We start from the raw sequence: 17,648 nt of genomic DNA, 5'->3' as shown, positions 1-17,648 counted from the left end.
TCTAGGGACCAATATCTAAAGTTCCCTCTTGGCAAAAGTTGGAAAACTTACTAAAACTGAGCTTCTATAAGGCAATGAATATTGCGGAGGGCGTGGCTCATCACATAAAGGTGTATAACATCTCAAGGGTTTCACCGATCACCACGCAACTTTGTAGGCATATGACCACACATAATCTGAGGGGACCCCTCCATTATTGACCCGATCAAACAAAATGGGGGTGCTAGAGGGCTAATTTCTTATCTAGGCCTAACCGCCATATCGATTTTTACTAAATTTGGTAGATATGTAGAACAGGACGCCTCAAGGTGACTGGAGAAATTTAACTCTAATTGGCAACTGGGTGGCGCTATAACAGAAAAATGCTTAAAAATGGCTGTGGATGGGGGACTTGAGCTGACGTCCCTCCAGTTCCCATTGCAAGTGCCTATGGACGAAGCTACTGCCGCCCCATTCATTTGCATTTCGCCTCGCTATATTTGCGTTTTTTTTCTGCACTGTGTTTGAGAGTTTGTATTTTCCACTCAAATAAGATGATGCCTTGTGTGACAAGAATATTAACTTGTTTTAATATTCAATAAATTGTAACTCACACTGGAAGCCTAAACTGCCTGAAATATTTCTATGTTCAAGTCATGAGTTTCACACCGGACAAGTAAACTGTTATTTATGATGTGGGGTGCAAATAAGTTCCATCATATGTAAAGAATGGACTTTAATTTCAGACACATGATGAGTTTGTTGTCAACTATGAACAGTCTGTACACTGTGTGTTAAGAGAAGAGCAAATGAGGTGACTGTGTGATACAACGCAGACCCACTGAGTTTGGCAGATCATCCTTCTCTATTAGAGCAACAAACTTTTGGAGCTCAATACCAAGTTACATAAGAGAGTGCTGCAACGTCACTGATTTTAAGTTCAAGATGAAATCATGGCTAAAATCAACCAAATCTCGTATCCAAGGGTGTAACTTAAGTTTGAGAAGTGGTGGGGTAGACACTATTAAATGGGGAATCTGGGGTTCCTCCCCAAGCAAAGTAATAAATATATAAATCCCATGTCCTGCATTTCTGCATTCATTTAGGGACTACGGTAACCAAAAACAAAATCAAAGAAATATCATGCTAAATCCTGCCAGGATAGTACTAAATAGGGGTGGGGGAAATATCAATACAGCATAGTATCGTGATATTTTTCGTCACACAGTGCCAAGTATCAATGTTTTATTATATAAGTTATTAATATTACAAATACAAATCAAACTTTTGGTGGCCTCTTAGAATAATATGATAAATTTATTTTTCAGTCCACTAGATACATTTGAACAGAGTGAAACCTTTATCTTATCAGATAAAACAGATGTTGACAAGGTTTTCTTTTGGGGACATAATTTACAGTTGAAAGAAGGTAATAAATCGTGATATATCACAATATATTTTAACACAATACTCGGCACATCACAACATATCTAAAATCTCAATAATATTGTATCGTGACTTAAGTATCGTGATAATAACATATTGTGAATACTCTGGTGATTCCCAATTATAGTACTAAATATGCTGATGTTTTTTTTGTTTGTTTGTTTGTTTTTTGTGGGGTATATCAGAGCAAAACAAGCAGCAATTCACACTCCCAGTCAGAATCTGCCGGCTGGCCAAACAGTAGCATATTAAGCGCGATCTTTGTAGTTCAAAAATAATAGGATTTTGAAATCAAATACAGTTTTGAAAAAGAGGGGGGGCATGTCCACTCCCATCCCCAGTGGACATTACACCTCAGCATGTACCTATCATGCACACAAAAACTTAATGTGTCTTGATGTTGTGAAAGCTTGCTGCTGCTGATGTTGGTGATGGTGAAAATATACTGTCTTATAATTGTGTTTTTATATTACAGTTTTGATTTTCCTGACATAGATGTTATTCTCTGCTTTCTGTACAGGGATCGCAGATGTAAATTAGCTTACAGCTAACTCTGATGCAGCCAAGAAGCTGCACAATAGAGCTGATAGCAGAGCAAACGTTGTTTCTTTATTTCAAGAGAGTATCAATGAGATGCTCCAACTAATCAAAAATAGGGTGTATCTTAAAGGGAACAGGTGAATTTACTTGTGCTAAACCTCAGGGGTTCATTGTTGGTAAGTTTTCTATCAATGTTACAGTGAGTCTGCTTTAAATGCATTGTGAGCGTGTGTTGTGCAGTGGTCCTTTAAAATGTTCTGTTATGTACATAAAGGGCTGCACATTATTATCAAGAGTCACTGACACCGACCATAAAGTGACATATAGTTAAAAAATTACAGGAAACATAGCATGAAATATGAGACATTATTGTATTATCTAGGGAGTTCCTAGTTCCTGTGTGTGTGTGTGTGTGTGTGTGTGTGTGTGTATGTGAGCGTATATGTCTGTGTGTGTGTGTGCGCGCGCACGCATGTGACAGGAAGTCAAAGCATCCCCTCGGACTGTGAGACCCCTTAAACATATACAGATACACACAAACATGCAGGGAAGATGCAGCACTCTCTCCTCTCACACAGGAAGTTCTGTTCTTGTCACCATTTCCTGTCTGTCCCACCTTGACACTTACACACACTCACACCAACATACACCCACACATATGTGGATCAGTCTTGCAAGAGTCAGCTTTAATTTTGTATTTGTTTTATTTATATCAGAAAGGCCACCTAAAAGAGAGAACCCAGAGGAAATAAAGTTTCGGAGGCAGATTTTCAGGTCTTAATGATTCAGTTAGTGAAAAACCAAGCTGGATTTGCAGCTGTTAGTGATTTAGTGAAAACATAATCCTTCACTTTTTCAGATTTTTCATTTTAAATATTAATTTTAAAGAATATTTTGCTTATTTTTGCTGCTTACTTATTATATTGCTTTGTGTTTCATTACCGTTTTCTCATTATATTCCTCCTTGGTTTGTACAGTTTACTTATTACACCGACCTGTGTGTTTCTTTTTATCAATAAGTACTTGTATTTTACTTTTTTTTTTCTTTTCTATTTATGCTTCCTGTTTTCACTATCTCTCTGCTTATCTTATCTTATTAATAGCAATCATAGAGCGTGCGGGCAACTTTGTTTTGTTTGGTATGTGCGTGTGAGCATTGGCATTGTAGTGGTGAGTGTTCAGGAACTGATCCAAGATCATAAAACCAAAATTAGTAATAGGAAAAACAAATAGAAAATAGGAAAAAGTAACAGGACAAGAGTATTTCAGTCTTTCCTGGAAATTGTGGAGAAATTGTGGAGACAGAACGATGGAGAGAGAGACCGGAAACAGACCAGAGAGAGGAGAAAGAATTTGGAGTCAGAGTTAGCTGAAACGTGTGCGTCTCTTGTTTTGGTTGGTTTCTTATCTCTTCAGGGTGAAACACAGTGTATCTTGAGCTGGTTTGTCTGTGGTAACAGATGTGGGGACGTCTGTCAACAGTGACATATGAACGTTTGTGTGTGTTTGCGTGCAGTGAATGTGTGTGATAGTTGTGTGTGTCTGTGTGGTGGAGAGGCAGGCACAAGGAAGCTATACATCAGGATTATACATATACAGTCAGGTCCATAAATATTTGGACAATGATACAGTTGTCGTCATTTTGGCTCTGTACACCACCACTTGTGTGTGTCTGTGTGGTGGAGAGGCAGGCACAAGGAAGCTATACATCAGGATTATACATATACATCCGGACACACGAGGGAACTGGTATCTGAGAAAACTGGGTGGGGATGATGCTCTCAAGCACGCACACACCCAAATACACACCAATATGTCACTGTCATGAGTTTGTAGTAAACACAAGCTAACGTCATCTTGCAACCACGGGTTAAAAAGATTAAATAATACAAAATAATCTCAGCTGTAAATCCTGTTATTAGCTTTTTTTAGTTATAAACTACATCACACATCAAAGAGGGTTAAGTTGTTATGAAGGAGGGAACAAGAGAAAGTTATCAAAAAACCCCCATAATGGACATCATACACACACAGGACACACCTCCTTAAGGGATTTCAGCGCCTTTTCTATTCTATACAAATATTTTTGTGGAAAACGCATGATTTTGTTCACAACAACGTTGATATAATGTGATCCAGTGACAAAAGTAACATAACGTAACGTAACGTAACGTAACGTAACGTTATGTAATTACATCATGTGAGTGACGTCAGTACATGTTGACCGTAAACAAAATTCCATAACATTATGTAAAAACAACAGTGACTTTTGGTTTCACACAGAACATAGGTATGTAAATTACATAGTGTTACGTTAAAACAACAGACAGTACTTTTACATGCATGCAGTAGTCGAGCTAAGCTCATTGCTTGGCTAATCAGTCAAGTCGGACTTCTCGTCTGAGAAGAGAAAATTTAATTTCTGACCAAGACCAAGACTCCGCCTCAATAGGCTGTGCTGTTTCCTTTTTAATATAGTCCGTATTGAACTAGTTCCGGTTCTTGTTCAGAAACTTTTTAAAATAAATCCGCATTTCGCATGTTCCTTCCATCCATAAACTTCAAAATGTTTAGCTCCTTTAGCTGTTGGAGCACGAATGTAGTTTCCTCGTCAATCCAGAAGTGCGTTCTCTGCTTCTTGGTCGCCATGGTGTTTGTTTGTTTGCTTTTCTGGGAGTTACTGGACTGCTGCAACATCATCTCCTTCTTCTTCCAGGTGAAAGCCCACAAAAGAAAAGGTGGTGCATGCGCAGAACGAAGAGTCCGACTCCAGTTGGACTAAGTGGATACATGCAGCAATAGTTTGATTTTCAATCGAATTATCTAGGTGTGTTCGTCGAGCTACGGATCGTCCAATTTCAGTCGGACTAAGCTGTTTACATGCATTTAAAAGTCCGGTTTCGGGGCGTCGGTGGCTTAGTGGTAGAGCAGGCGCCCCATGTACAAGGCTGTTGGGTTCGACTCCAGCCTGTGGCCCTTTGCTGCATGTCACTCCCTCTCTCTCTCCCCCCCTCACGCTCACCTGTCCTATCAATTAAAGGCACAAAAATGCCCGAAAAAATATCTTAAAAAAAAAGAGTCTGGTTTCAGTCGGACTAAGCCAATAATTCGATTTTCTCAAGCTGCATGTAAATGTGACTACTGACTTTTGATTTCACGTTGGACATAAACTGTGGTCTCCTCAGTGAAAGTGTAGTTTTGTTTGATTCATCCACCTGTAAAGCCCTGTGTGTCTCAAAGATGCCAAAAGCGCGCCTTTAACACTGAAGGCCTCTATTGTTGTTAGAGTTAGAAAGACGTTCCTCTTTTGTTTTGAAACCAAAATTCCAAAGTTATGGTGGCTTTTTCCTCATGTTTTCCCCTCATTTTTAAAAATCTACAGTCCTGCTGATTTCCAAGGCCATGCAGTCCAACGTGAGAGGGCCTGTGGGCAGACATTCTTCCTCTTTAATCGTCATCAGCTGCTTCTTTTCACCGATCAGCCACGAGCTTCAGCAAAAGGACATTTACTTGTGTTAAGGTCAAACTAACCCCCCAGATTTATCCCCTCTGTGCAAGCAGCTCAAACAACCAATCTGAGTTGGTATTGCAGGGTCAAGGACATGTTCCCGCACTAAACCGAGGAGGACCCTCTGCTGGGGAGTGAACCTGGCTCAAACCAGTAGTCAAGTACACTGACACATCCACTTGTGACTCTCACTGAGTCACATCACATCACCGCTTTGATGAGTGTGTGCGTGCTCGAGGGTGGAGTGGTCACAAGGTCGGCCGAGCGGTGACACCTTACTGTTAATTGCCCCCCTTGTCGCCATGGTGACAGAAGGTGTGAGAGCAAGGCACGATAAACAAAACACACATTTATTTCACTCACACTTCGCTCAGTACAGCTGACTGTACTTTACATTTCAACAGTGACAACAACATGACTGTTACTGTTAAGTGTCTACCAGGGTTCATTCAAATTAACTCCGAATTTAATCAAATCGTGAAGTGACTTTAGGAAGAAAATTAAGTTTAAAGTGAGACATGTTACAGGTTTGAACCTAGCTAAAAATCTAACAATAAATAATTATAAAGTTTTTTGACCTGAGTGCAGGCGTCAGAGCCTTTTTTTTATTTTTATTTACAATTTATTTTTAAGAAAAGCCTCATTGAGATTAAAAATCTCCTTTATAAGCATTACCTCATACAACCCAGTCACCAGGCACTGTACGTTTCTGCAAACCATGAATACAGTTGTACATTTCATATGTTTCATATCGACATTTCTGAAGTGACATAGTATGAACTGACCTGTCATAAAGAGCTGGAGAGGATGGTGGATGGCGAGACACTTGCCAGGCTGCAGACCACTGTTTGAGACCAACACACAACAACACCATTTGTGATTAAGTTGTTGCTGCTTCTTTCAACAGCTTTTCAGCCACTAAACATGGTGTTTCTTTGGCAAATTGTAGCCAATTCTCCAGCGGGGATAGTGCAATAATAACTGGTTACTTTTTTATAGAGACATTGCTGTGTCTCCTGCATGGTTAAGGCCACTAAAAGGATTTGTTTTTACAGAGACATCTCTGCATTTCTGGAGATAAAGCCACAAAAAGCAGTTGTCTTTTTCTTACAGAGACACTGACAACGTCTCCAGCCGTGACTGTGCCACCCAGACCACATTTTTAAAACCTAAACATGATCTTTGTCTTTCCATAGTCAAGTGGTTTTTGTGCCTAAAGCTTACTCCATGTTAACCACGGTGTTGTTGAACGTAGCGTATCCATTGTTTACTAAATCGCACGATGCCAACATTTTTTCTGGCATTTTGGTTGCCTCGCCAAGACGGGCAGCTGCCCATTTAAGCAGAGTTGCAGTCAAACAATTTATAACATGTAATTGTAAAGTATTCTGGTTAAAGCTATCAAAAATAAAGACAGTGAATGACATTTCAAAAGCTGTTTGGACTGGTATCAGGTCAGCTGCCTCTGTGGTGTTTGTATCCTGTGACTGAAGGAAACAACTAGTGTGTGACTGTGTGTTAAAAGTAACCCCAAGTCCTGGTGGCCATTCCTTGAACCTTTTCCTGGCTAAAACAGAGGCCACAGAGGTCAACATCCTGTGTGAACACACACACACACACACACACACACACACACACACACACACACGATATACTTCTTTATTTGGATGCCACCGTGTACACCCGTCTCAAGCTGTTCTTGTTTTAGTGGAATCTTTTGCTTGGCAAACAAGTCCAACCTTTAACCTTAAATATAATAAGCATCATTGTTCAGATACCAGGAAACATTTTAAAAATACAGCTGACCACCTTTTGACCGAGAGTACCTTTAAACAAAGTGGTAACACTGGTACAATGTTATCTATATTTATTACTCATTTATACCTCATACCGTGAACTTCTGTACATCCCTTGGATGATATTTCACACATCTGCTCAAAACTTTGTCTCTAAAACTGGCTCGTTCACTTTACAACTGATATATTGTACATATTTTTATGGTATTTTTTCACATTTATATTGTGTTGTTTTCTTTCTACATTTATGCTTCTTGACTTTTTCAATACTTGCTTTTATTCTCCTACTATGTTGTTGTATTATACAACAATAAAAAAGCTACATTTTTAAACCCTTTGAAACCTGGAGCAACATTACTTTTCTTGTGCTGCTTTCAGATGCCTTTCACAAGTATTTAATGTGAAAAACCTACTTGGCAAAAAAAATTAACTGCATTAAATTAAGAATTCCCTATGGTTGAATTTCAAAATAATGTATACACTGCTGTCAGTTCTGATTGTAACTGGTTCGTCTGTTATTGTCTCACTCACATCTGCTTCACATTCTTGTTACACTGTATGATAAGACAACATATCACACTATTGTGATGACATATTTCCCCTGATATATTAGTTTCCACCTGATAGACCCAGCAGTTAACCTTCAGGATGTTGCTGTATGAGAACTTTAGATAAAATGTCCAGCTCTTTTTTTTGTCATTCTTGATTTCTTTGTCAAAACAAGACACAACTCAGCTATTCTACATCCTCATGAAGCCATTTCTCTTCTTGACATTATCATACAAATCGCATGACAGTCACGTTTCACGGCACTGGACAAATGCCAATTTAAAAAGTTGATTTCAAAGTTAATGTTAATGTCCATCCATTTCTGTATTGTGCTTTTTAAAGGAACAGTGTCTAAGATTTAGGGGGATTTAGTGGCATCTAGCAGTGAGGATAGCAGATTGCAACCAGCTGAAACTTCTCCTGGTTAAAATTCCTTCCCGAGTAGCTGCTGTGTGTCCCACACCGTTGGCCCTCGTTGGTTCTCGTCTGCTTTTTTTCGTCAATTCAGCATGTTGAATCAGTGTCAGCAACAACAAAACCCGTTGGTGAATAAAAATGACCAATCGGATTGGCAGTTTAGCTCAGCATAAAAGAAGAGAAACGTAAGTGAGGAAAGTAAACAGCTACGGTCAAGAGGGCATGAGATCAAAACAAACTTGTAATATACATTAAGATTATCTTTCTTTAGCCATTGAGCTCCTTAGGAGAAACTTTTCGTGGTGGTTTATGTTATTGTTGACTGTCACACGGTAAATATGCTGTGTTCTTTCAACACTAGATGTGTTGTTAATGTGCTAATTAGCTAGCCAACTAGCATAAAGACGGTTTAATGGTTTCCTTTGTTGAATAATGATTACCGACAGACACAACAGACTACTGCCGTCTGCTGGTGTGGAGAGTTATTTTCTCTCATGCAAGCGCAGAATGTACATGCTGAATGGCTGTCGGCTGAAGTCTTTGTGGTGTGTTCTTGAGCAACTTTTTGGCCAAGACAAAGGCAACGTCAGGCGATACAGCAGGGGGCTTTTGCCGCCACTAGTTTTCTGAAATCAGTTTGGTGTGTCTGTTGTCTTAAGGTAACGAAAACACATCCATTCTAATTTTCAGGTAATTATACACAAAGAAAACATACTTATATTATATTCATATTATATTCCTTTTCTGCCAGTATATTCCGCTGAATCCTACACACAGCACCTTCACGTCAGTCACCTAATGCATTTATGAAAAGTATTCTGAACTCCCTTTTCTTCAGTTCATGCCAATGTGGTGATTTTCCTGTATATGTGTGCCTGTATGTCTGTGAGCATGCATATGAGTGGAAGTGTGTTTGTGCACAACATGCAGGAACAGGAGTTTTCATCATTGTTACGTAAGAGATGTCCGAATGAGGAACTCTCTGATATGTTATCAAGGCGAACATGATGTTTTTTCGAGAGAGCAGGCACCAGACTGACTCAGCTGTAGACAACTCTATTTTTAATTATTTAGGTGTGGATGGCAGCCATCACTATTATTCTTACTGGTTATTATAAGAACAGTGAGTTCAAGGTACAAATTTAAGCACATATTGTACTGTTAATAAAAGAGGCACACATTAATTTCTTAACAAAGTAAATGGATCTGCATTTGTCTAGCACCTCCCTCGTCATCTAGACCACCCAAAGCGCTTTTTACACTACGAGTATCATTCACCTCTTCACCCACATTCACACACTGGTGGCCGGAAGTCAAGAATTCTGAGTTGTATTCTGCGACTTCCGATCTAAATGCACCTCCATGCATCTGCTCAGGAAAACATCAACACCTGCAGCAAACTGATGTTTCTATTACAAGTCTCTGACCTCACAAGAATATAAAGAAGACCAAAAACATATATACAACACAATAAAACAGTACATGAAGTAATGAAGCTCAATGCAAGTTCAATCAAGAGGACTTTCTTTACGCTATATCCATTCACAATTCTCTCTCTATCCCGCTTCCACAAATCAGCTGATTCTGGGTGCTCCCTCTCCTGGATAGTCAATCAAACTTTGCCACGACCTCCTTCAGCCATTCATGTCGCTGCTGCCAAACTTTAAATCTGTTCTCCTCTCTGCTCCTGTCATCTGACATTTTAGGCAGAATTGTTACGCCCGCCTCCATCCCATTCAGAGATTCAGTCACCTTATCCAGAGCCCAGGACAAGCTCATCAAAAGCCCACTCCTCTTCACATCCACATCCCCAGCTCCTTCTTCATCTTATCACCGCCATAACCACCACCAGCATCTAGATTCCATAATCTACTACGCCTTTACCACCCTCATGGAATAGATGACATCATGATGGGGATCTAACTGCCAAAGACTTTTCACATTTCTAATACTTATGTCCACACGTAAATTATTTGTGTCTCCTGACTGAAATATAAATGAAACAAAAGTCTTTCTGCTCAGTTAACTGTGTGTCACAATGCTGCTGTGCCTTAAGGATCTTGGAAGGATCTACTGAAAATGTGGTTGTTTATCTGGCAAAGAGGGTCTAATGAAAGATGCTATCAAGTTGCATCATAGGAAGTGTAGTATCCAGTGTTTTTCCAACATTTGAGAGAGGCTTTCTCCACTTTGGTTCTTTCTGATTAATTGTTACTGTCAGTGTGCCATTTTTATATCCTCATCAGCCCAAGGTTACTTCCCACCATCAATTTCTGCACCGCTTGTTGTTTAAATCTGCTTTCATCAAGACTTTTACACCCTGACATATGGACATGCTGTTCTTTAGTCGTCTAATTTTGCTTTGTTTCCACTTTGCGTAAGGCCTTAGCATTTTTCCGGCAGGCGGGGCAGTCGTCCTGGAGAGGCAGCACGCTGACCGAAAACGGAGGGAACACTGTATCACTTGATGAATGAGCGTCTGTTATCTGAACTGGTCAAGGGCCAGGATGAGGAGAGAGGATGTGCAGAGAGGAGACGGTGGTTATTGTTTGCTAAATGTGTTCCTCTTTAAAAGACAGACAGGATGTATTCTCAGAAGACACAAAGCTGGAATCTAAACACACTGGTAATAGAAGCCTGATGGGATTTTTGAAGGTGATGGTGCAATTAAGAAATGATAAAAGGCACTTTGACACCGAGTGGCTTCTCTTCAATCTTGACATATAGAAGTAATTTCCCATCCCTTCTCAAATCTCCAAAAAGACCTATATTTGACACATCCCAACTGAAAACATCTAGGCTTTTAAGTGTCCCTCCATGATTTATCTGAGACAAAATTTCTCTACTCAAATTAACCCTAAATTAATGGCCTTTCTGGTGTTAAACTCAGCACAAATACAGATACACGGAACAAAAATATGATTAGAATTAACTGAAAAAAAGGAGAAAAAGCAAAGACTCCTTGATCCACTCTCCCTATCCACATGTCTCTGCTGCCACCCAGTGGTCACTGTGATATTACAACATTTCAGGCTTCACAGGTAGATGCAGTGTAAATCAAACACCACACAATTTGAATCTCTTAAGCTACATGCAATGTTTATACCTTTATGCATGATTCTAGTTTATTTACTTTAATTCAGAACAATACCTACAATAATTGCAGCTCTCAGTGTTCTCATACTGAAGTAAGTATAAACTAACCCTTTAAAAACAATTGATTAATATGTTTTTCGCTGTTGGTTGAATATTTTTGAAGTCTGCAAGCAAATGTCCTTTTGAACCATCTGACAATTCCTGTTACGGTTTGTTTCCTCCTTTTCTCTTGCTTAGTGGAGCTGGCCTGTCAGGGAGGCTTGTCACCCTGCGTGAAGTGTCTTCACAGCTCTTTTAAATCAACACTCAAGCAACAACCTCCGGGGCTGAAAAATGACGCCAATGCAGAGGTGCTAAAAACTGCAGGCAGGCTCAAAGAGCAAGTCAATCCTCACAGACCCCCATGTTATAATGGCCGACCTTAAAGCAGAAATAAGCAGCCTGGTGCCAAACACAGTTTTGGTCTCTATAGCTAATTTCCTTGTTCTTGACAACTGTAAGAGAGCGAGGTTATATGTAACTTGTCTGATTAAATTTAATTAAGGCTTAAAATGATGTATAATTAAGAGCAGGGCTGCTTTGAGTGACAGGTTGTCTTATATAGTGTCCTCAGCTTCTCAGTCAGATCGACCCCTCGCTCCTCCACAGCTTAAACATGATCGCCTCTGGCTCCAAAAAGCTAGACGGCAACGGTCAAAATGCCAAACTTGAGGCTTCAAAACAGGAGTCCACAAACAAAAGGGTGATGTCACGATAGCTACCTTCATCATTTTATACAGCCTATGATCAACAACTAGGGATATGGACTTTAACATCTTTTTGGCTTAGTTGCTCTCTGGAGTTTACGGCTAAATGCTTTTTTTTTTCTTTTTTTTTTTAACCTGCCCGTCTTCGTAGCTTAGCGCCACAAAAGGGTGTAAGCTTTTTATGAAGATTGATGCACTGTTAATCTTGCAGTCAAGTATTTTATACCCATACTGTGCGTGGTTGTGACTGTCACCCACCCTCCTTGGAGACTAGCCTATCAGCCTTTATTGGAAAAACTTCCTAATATGAGCCAGAGAGGGCCGTGATACACCATAGTGTGTCAAGGGGAAAGTAAGGGGCAAGCAGGGGGGATTGAGGGACAGGTGCTTAAGTCCTGAGTTATATAGTGACAGTGCATGCGGAGAAGAAGGAGAAAAACAAACAAACAAACAAACCAAAAAAACAGGAGGAACAGGCAGTGTAGCTGATGTATTGTGGCCTTGAGGTTGGTGTGCTCCATACAGATTACCAAAAAAAAACAAATAAATGTATAATAAAGAAAAAAAACAACAAAACAAAACAAAACAAAAACAAAAAAAAACAAAAGAGAAGTCTATACTGAACACCAGAAATGTGAGAGTCCTGGTGGTGGANGTTTCTCCCCACCCTAGAATTAAGATAAAAATATTCACAAATGAAAAAACACTTCTGGTTGCTGATAAGTAGTGTTTAACTTTTGATTTAACACTAAAAATTAAAACCCTCGGCTGTCAGCGCTAGCAGACAGATGCGCGACTTAGAGCAGCATGTGTCACTGACACCAGACTCAGAGCGCAGCGGACCGGTGGAAAATGTCACCATCAGCATATTATTTTACATCAATAAAATCTATCTTATCATTATTTTGAGTCACATTGTTGAAAGAATTTAGTTGTCTGTGTTCAAGCAGGATAATAGGTCTCCATTCATTGCACGTCGGGCTTTCTATTTCCTTGTCGGAGATGGTGTTGCGTTCAAGGTCCCCCCCCAAAAAAACGGGAGAAAAAAAAGGCAGAATATTCAAAAAAAAATTTTCACAATCGAATCTCATGCCATTGAACGAAGCTTCGAAGCTTTGAATTTTTTGGGTCAGCCCTAGTGTTCACAGCTCCACCTTTTAGTACCAGATCTGTGTGCTAGGTACCCCAACAGAAGGGGGACCAGAAATGGGGACGGTACGGAACGGTTCCATTGGTACCATCCACAACTCTTGACCTGAGATCCTCAAGCCTAACCTCGCTAGTCATCCCTAGATTGAAGTTGGTAAAATAAGGTGACCAGGATTTTGCCATCAAGGCCCCAAGGCTCTGAAATTTTCTGCCTGAAGAGATTAGGCTGACTAGCACGTTACCTGTTTTTAAATCATTGCTTTGAACATATTTTTATAGGAGTTTTCCCTTTTAATGCTTGATTTGTACTTTTTCATTTGTAACTTTTGTGTTTTATGTCCCTTTGTTCTATTTTTACCACTGTACATACTTTTTCTCAGCTCTTAACATTTTTTTAAATATTGTATTGTAATTATTTGTGAAGCACTTTGTAACCTTGTTTAGATAAGTGCTATACGAATAAAATTATGATAATATTATAACTATTCACAGTGGAAATGGAAAAAATGCGTACCGAACTGAACTGTATCGCACTGAACCGCTTGATGGAAACAGGGCTTAAGATGAGCTAATTTGCCGTGAGTCTCGGCCTGTCATGCTGGCAAATAACGCCTTCCTCTTTCCACTAACTTCACCACTGCACCCCCAACACATCTCCCCAATTTGTGACACAGACTTTCCATTTCAAAATTTCCAACCTGACCTCAGTTTACTCAGATGTGGGTAAGTGATCTAGTATTCACACCTCTCCTTCAGGAGCAGAGCATGGAAGGCTTTATCAAAGGTTTTTCTTACACAATAAAATCGGCTTTTAAGTTGAGAATATTTTCGGGGTTCGATTTGACGCATCATGAGGATGTTTTTTACTCATGTTAATTTTTCTATTTGTTTAAAGGGTCCTACTTGTAAAAATCTTACTTAACATATACTGTAGATACAAGCCTCAAACTTTAAATCATGTCTGTGCTAATATGTGTTAATAATAAGTCAAATTTGCTTGCTCAGGGAGATTTTTTACTCTGCTTGGTTTCACAGCGTTCTTGTTGCATTAAACCCCTTCCTCTGTTACCGACCACAGGTTTCAGTATGAGTTAGCAGGGGGTGAATTTCTGCAACAGTCAGTCTCTGCTGCTTCGTCTTTGTGCGGTTACAACCAGTGACTTGTAACTAGAAGAAAATATATTTGTTTTTGTCTTAATATTCTAGTAGACAGAAGTAGCTTTATACATGTAAATTCCATTTTGTGAAATTTGCACAAATGCACATTGCAAAACAGAGCAACAAACATGCAACATGGATGAACTTGTCAGGTTCAGTCTACAGTTTGAAATGAAGTGGAGGTGTAATCACTAGACAGGTGAAAATTTATGTTAATATGTAAAAAATAACATGTAGTAAAGTGATGCAGATGGAAAGCCTTTCTTTCACAGCTGAACCAACTTTGACTGTTATTTTCTCATGTGAAAATGTTTTCACTTGATTTTGACCTACTATGTGGTGAGAATGTATGTCATGGTATGTGGTTAAGACTAAATATTTTAATATATCACTGCTGACTCTGACTAAATGTGTATTATTACTTAACTGGGGCACAGACAATTCTCTGTGGCTTTCAGGTCAGGCTGTTTACGTGCACTATTAGCACGCAGACCTACAAAAAGTAAAGCACCAGAATTCAAATATAACCCACTCCTGTGACCAATGTACTGATGGGAGTAAAGTAATAAGTATGAAGAGGTAAAGTCAACGCAATGAAGGAGGCTGGGGTGGTGGATGGGTCAAACAAACACAGGACTTTCCCCCAGGAGGCAAGTGATTAGCCCCGTTTCCACCAAACACTTTCAGTATGGTACCTTTGGAACCAACAGTAACCCTTCAGACATGGTACCTAGACCCTAGTGTTTCCACTGCAAGCCGTACCCTTAAATGTGGGCGGGGTTGTTGTCACTCACTGCTCCGTCCAGCACTCACTGTATTTCCTCATTACTGGTGACACAGATGGAAGTCTGCACCTCGTTTATTGTCGACAGAACGAGGCTGCACGCCAACATTTTCAGAACAAAATAAACAGGCTGCAGTGAGAGTCTCTCTCCATGGGATATTTAAAAAATAGTGGGTTTGTTCATTTAGTCCCTCTCAGGCTAGCTCACAGAAGTTCACAGAATTGATGCTCTGTGACGCTGTTTTTTGTGAGGGTTCGAATATATGCCGTTCACATAACCTGGCTGAATTATAAAAAATGCTTGAAGATCCACTCATTACTAAAAGTGTATGTAATATAAAAACTAAAGTAATGGTCAAAGCTGTCACAGTGAAATTTAAGATGTGTTGACTGATTCAAGTCGTCAACCTTACAAGTCCCCGGCAGTCGGCCCAGTGAATTGAGGGTTTTTTTTTCAGACTACAGCTGCTGCAAGAGGCAGCAAAACATCCTTTATTTTCATGGTTACAGTATTCTGTAAAACTCTCTGCGGTATCAACATCAGTTACATAAGCCACAAACCAGCCACAGCTCAGCCCTGAGCAGAGTGACCGTCCTCTATTGACCAGTCAACAGACCGCAGTGTTCACAGCTCCACCTTTTAGTACCAGATCTGTGTGCTAGGTACCCCAACAGAGGGGGACCAAAAATGGGGACGGTACGGAACGGTTCCATTGGTACCATCCACAACTTTCCACAGTGGAAAAGGAAATAAAGCATACCAAACTGAACTGTACCGTACCGTACTGCTTGGTTGTTACTTTTGGCCACACCGATTTTAGCTGTGCCGAACCTATTTGTGCTTCCGTTATCACTTAAGCATAACAGGGGACTTTTATTGTGAAGAATCCACAGGAAATGAAATGTGTTTATCACGGAATTAGCAGAACTTTGTTAGCGGCTTTTCTTCAACAAAGGCAAGTCTAATGATACCGCAAGGAGGAAGAGTAAAAGCAGAAACAGCCACAGTGAGTTGTTGATGCAATAAAAAGAATGGCTATAGCCGACTTTAGCCATGGATCAACTTGATGCATTTAAACGTCATCACTCGAGACGAGCCGCCATCAGTTAAAAACACACCTTCAGGTATGTAGCTCTGTTGTAATGGAAATACAAATTCCTGCCATAAATATTGTATCAATTTTTTACAAGCCTCTTGACACTAAAATGGCATTTTTAGTCCTGTCTCTGTCTCAGGAACACACTCTTGAGAGATCTGATGATCATGTGCTCAGCTGATACCGCATATTAAGCTAGCAGATAAGAAAAAAAAAAGAGCGACAAAATAAGAAGCAAACACTGAATCTGTACTGTCTTTAGTGTCGTGTGGGTGGCACAGTGATGCAGTGGGTGGCATTATCGTCTCACAGCAAGAAGGTTACTGGTTCGAACCCAGGGTGGGGGAGCCCCTCTGTGAGGAGGAGTTTGCATGTTCTCCCTGTGTCAGCGTGGGTTTTCTCCAGGTGCTTCAGCTTCCTCCCACAGTCCAAAGACATGCAGGTTAACTGGTGACTCTAAATTGTGCGTAGGTGTGAATGTGAGTGTGAATGGTTGTCTGTCTCTATGTGTCAGCCCTGTGATAGTCTGGTGACCTGTCCAGGGTGAACCCTGCCTCTCGCCCAATGTCAGCTGGGATGGGCTCCAGCCCCCTGCGACCCACAACGGGATAAGCAGCTACAGAAAATGAATGAATGTTTCTAGTGTTGTATTGGTCAATTTCCTACCATTGACACAGGTTATAATACATCATCTTTTGTTATGGTGTGTTTGCCTAACCTATGTTACTCTACACGCCTAAACCTGACCTTTGTAACTTTACGTTAGGTATGTTGCTTGACAACACCATTCCAGGGGCACTAATTGTTAGAAATCTTACAGACTGTTGTATGTGTTTCCATAAGACATAATATGAACCACTGTATACATTGCACAGGTTATGGTGCTGACCATGAACCACACTGTTTACAGTTCAAATCAAGCTGGGGGCCTTCCCCACCTCCGTCCTCTGATTTCCTGTCATCTCTTGACTGTCAAAAATCTCTAAGATGACATAGACAGAATTAACACATACTGTATGTATCATGTCTAATAACATACATAAAAGTACATACATAAAAATATACCTCTCACTATCAATTTTGCGTCCCTAACCTATGCCATTTGTCAGTATTAATATAACATCAATATAATCATAAATATACAAACAGTAAATTGACCATGTTCCTAAAAAGTCACAAAGCAGAACGAAGACTTGTTGTGGACAGACTGTTGTAAGGCCCTTAGGTTTCAATGAGTTGGAAAGAAGATTTAAAAAATAAAACTCTATAAGAAGTTAAGATCTTAACCTGCTCAGTGTAGAGAATACTGTAAATTTTGAGAAGAGTGACAGATTTTAACTGCTGCTCAAAGACATATTGTGCCTTGTTTGCCTGTTATCGATA

The sequence above is a fragment of the Epinephelus moara genome, chromosome 12 (assembly GCF_006386435.1).
Source record: "Epinephelus moara isolate mb chromosome 12, YSFRI_EMoa_1.0, whole genome shotgun sequence".
Classification (NCBI taxonomy): domain Eukaryota; kingdom Metazoa; phylum Chordata; class Actinopteri; order Perciformes; family Serranidae; genus Epinephelus; species Epinephelus moara.
Note: the sequence above shows the minus strand (reverse complement) of the source record.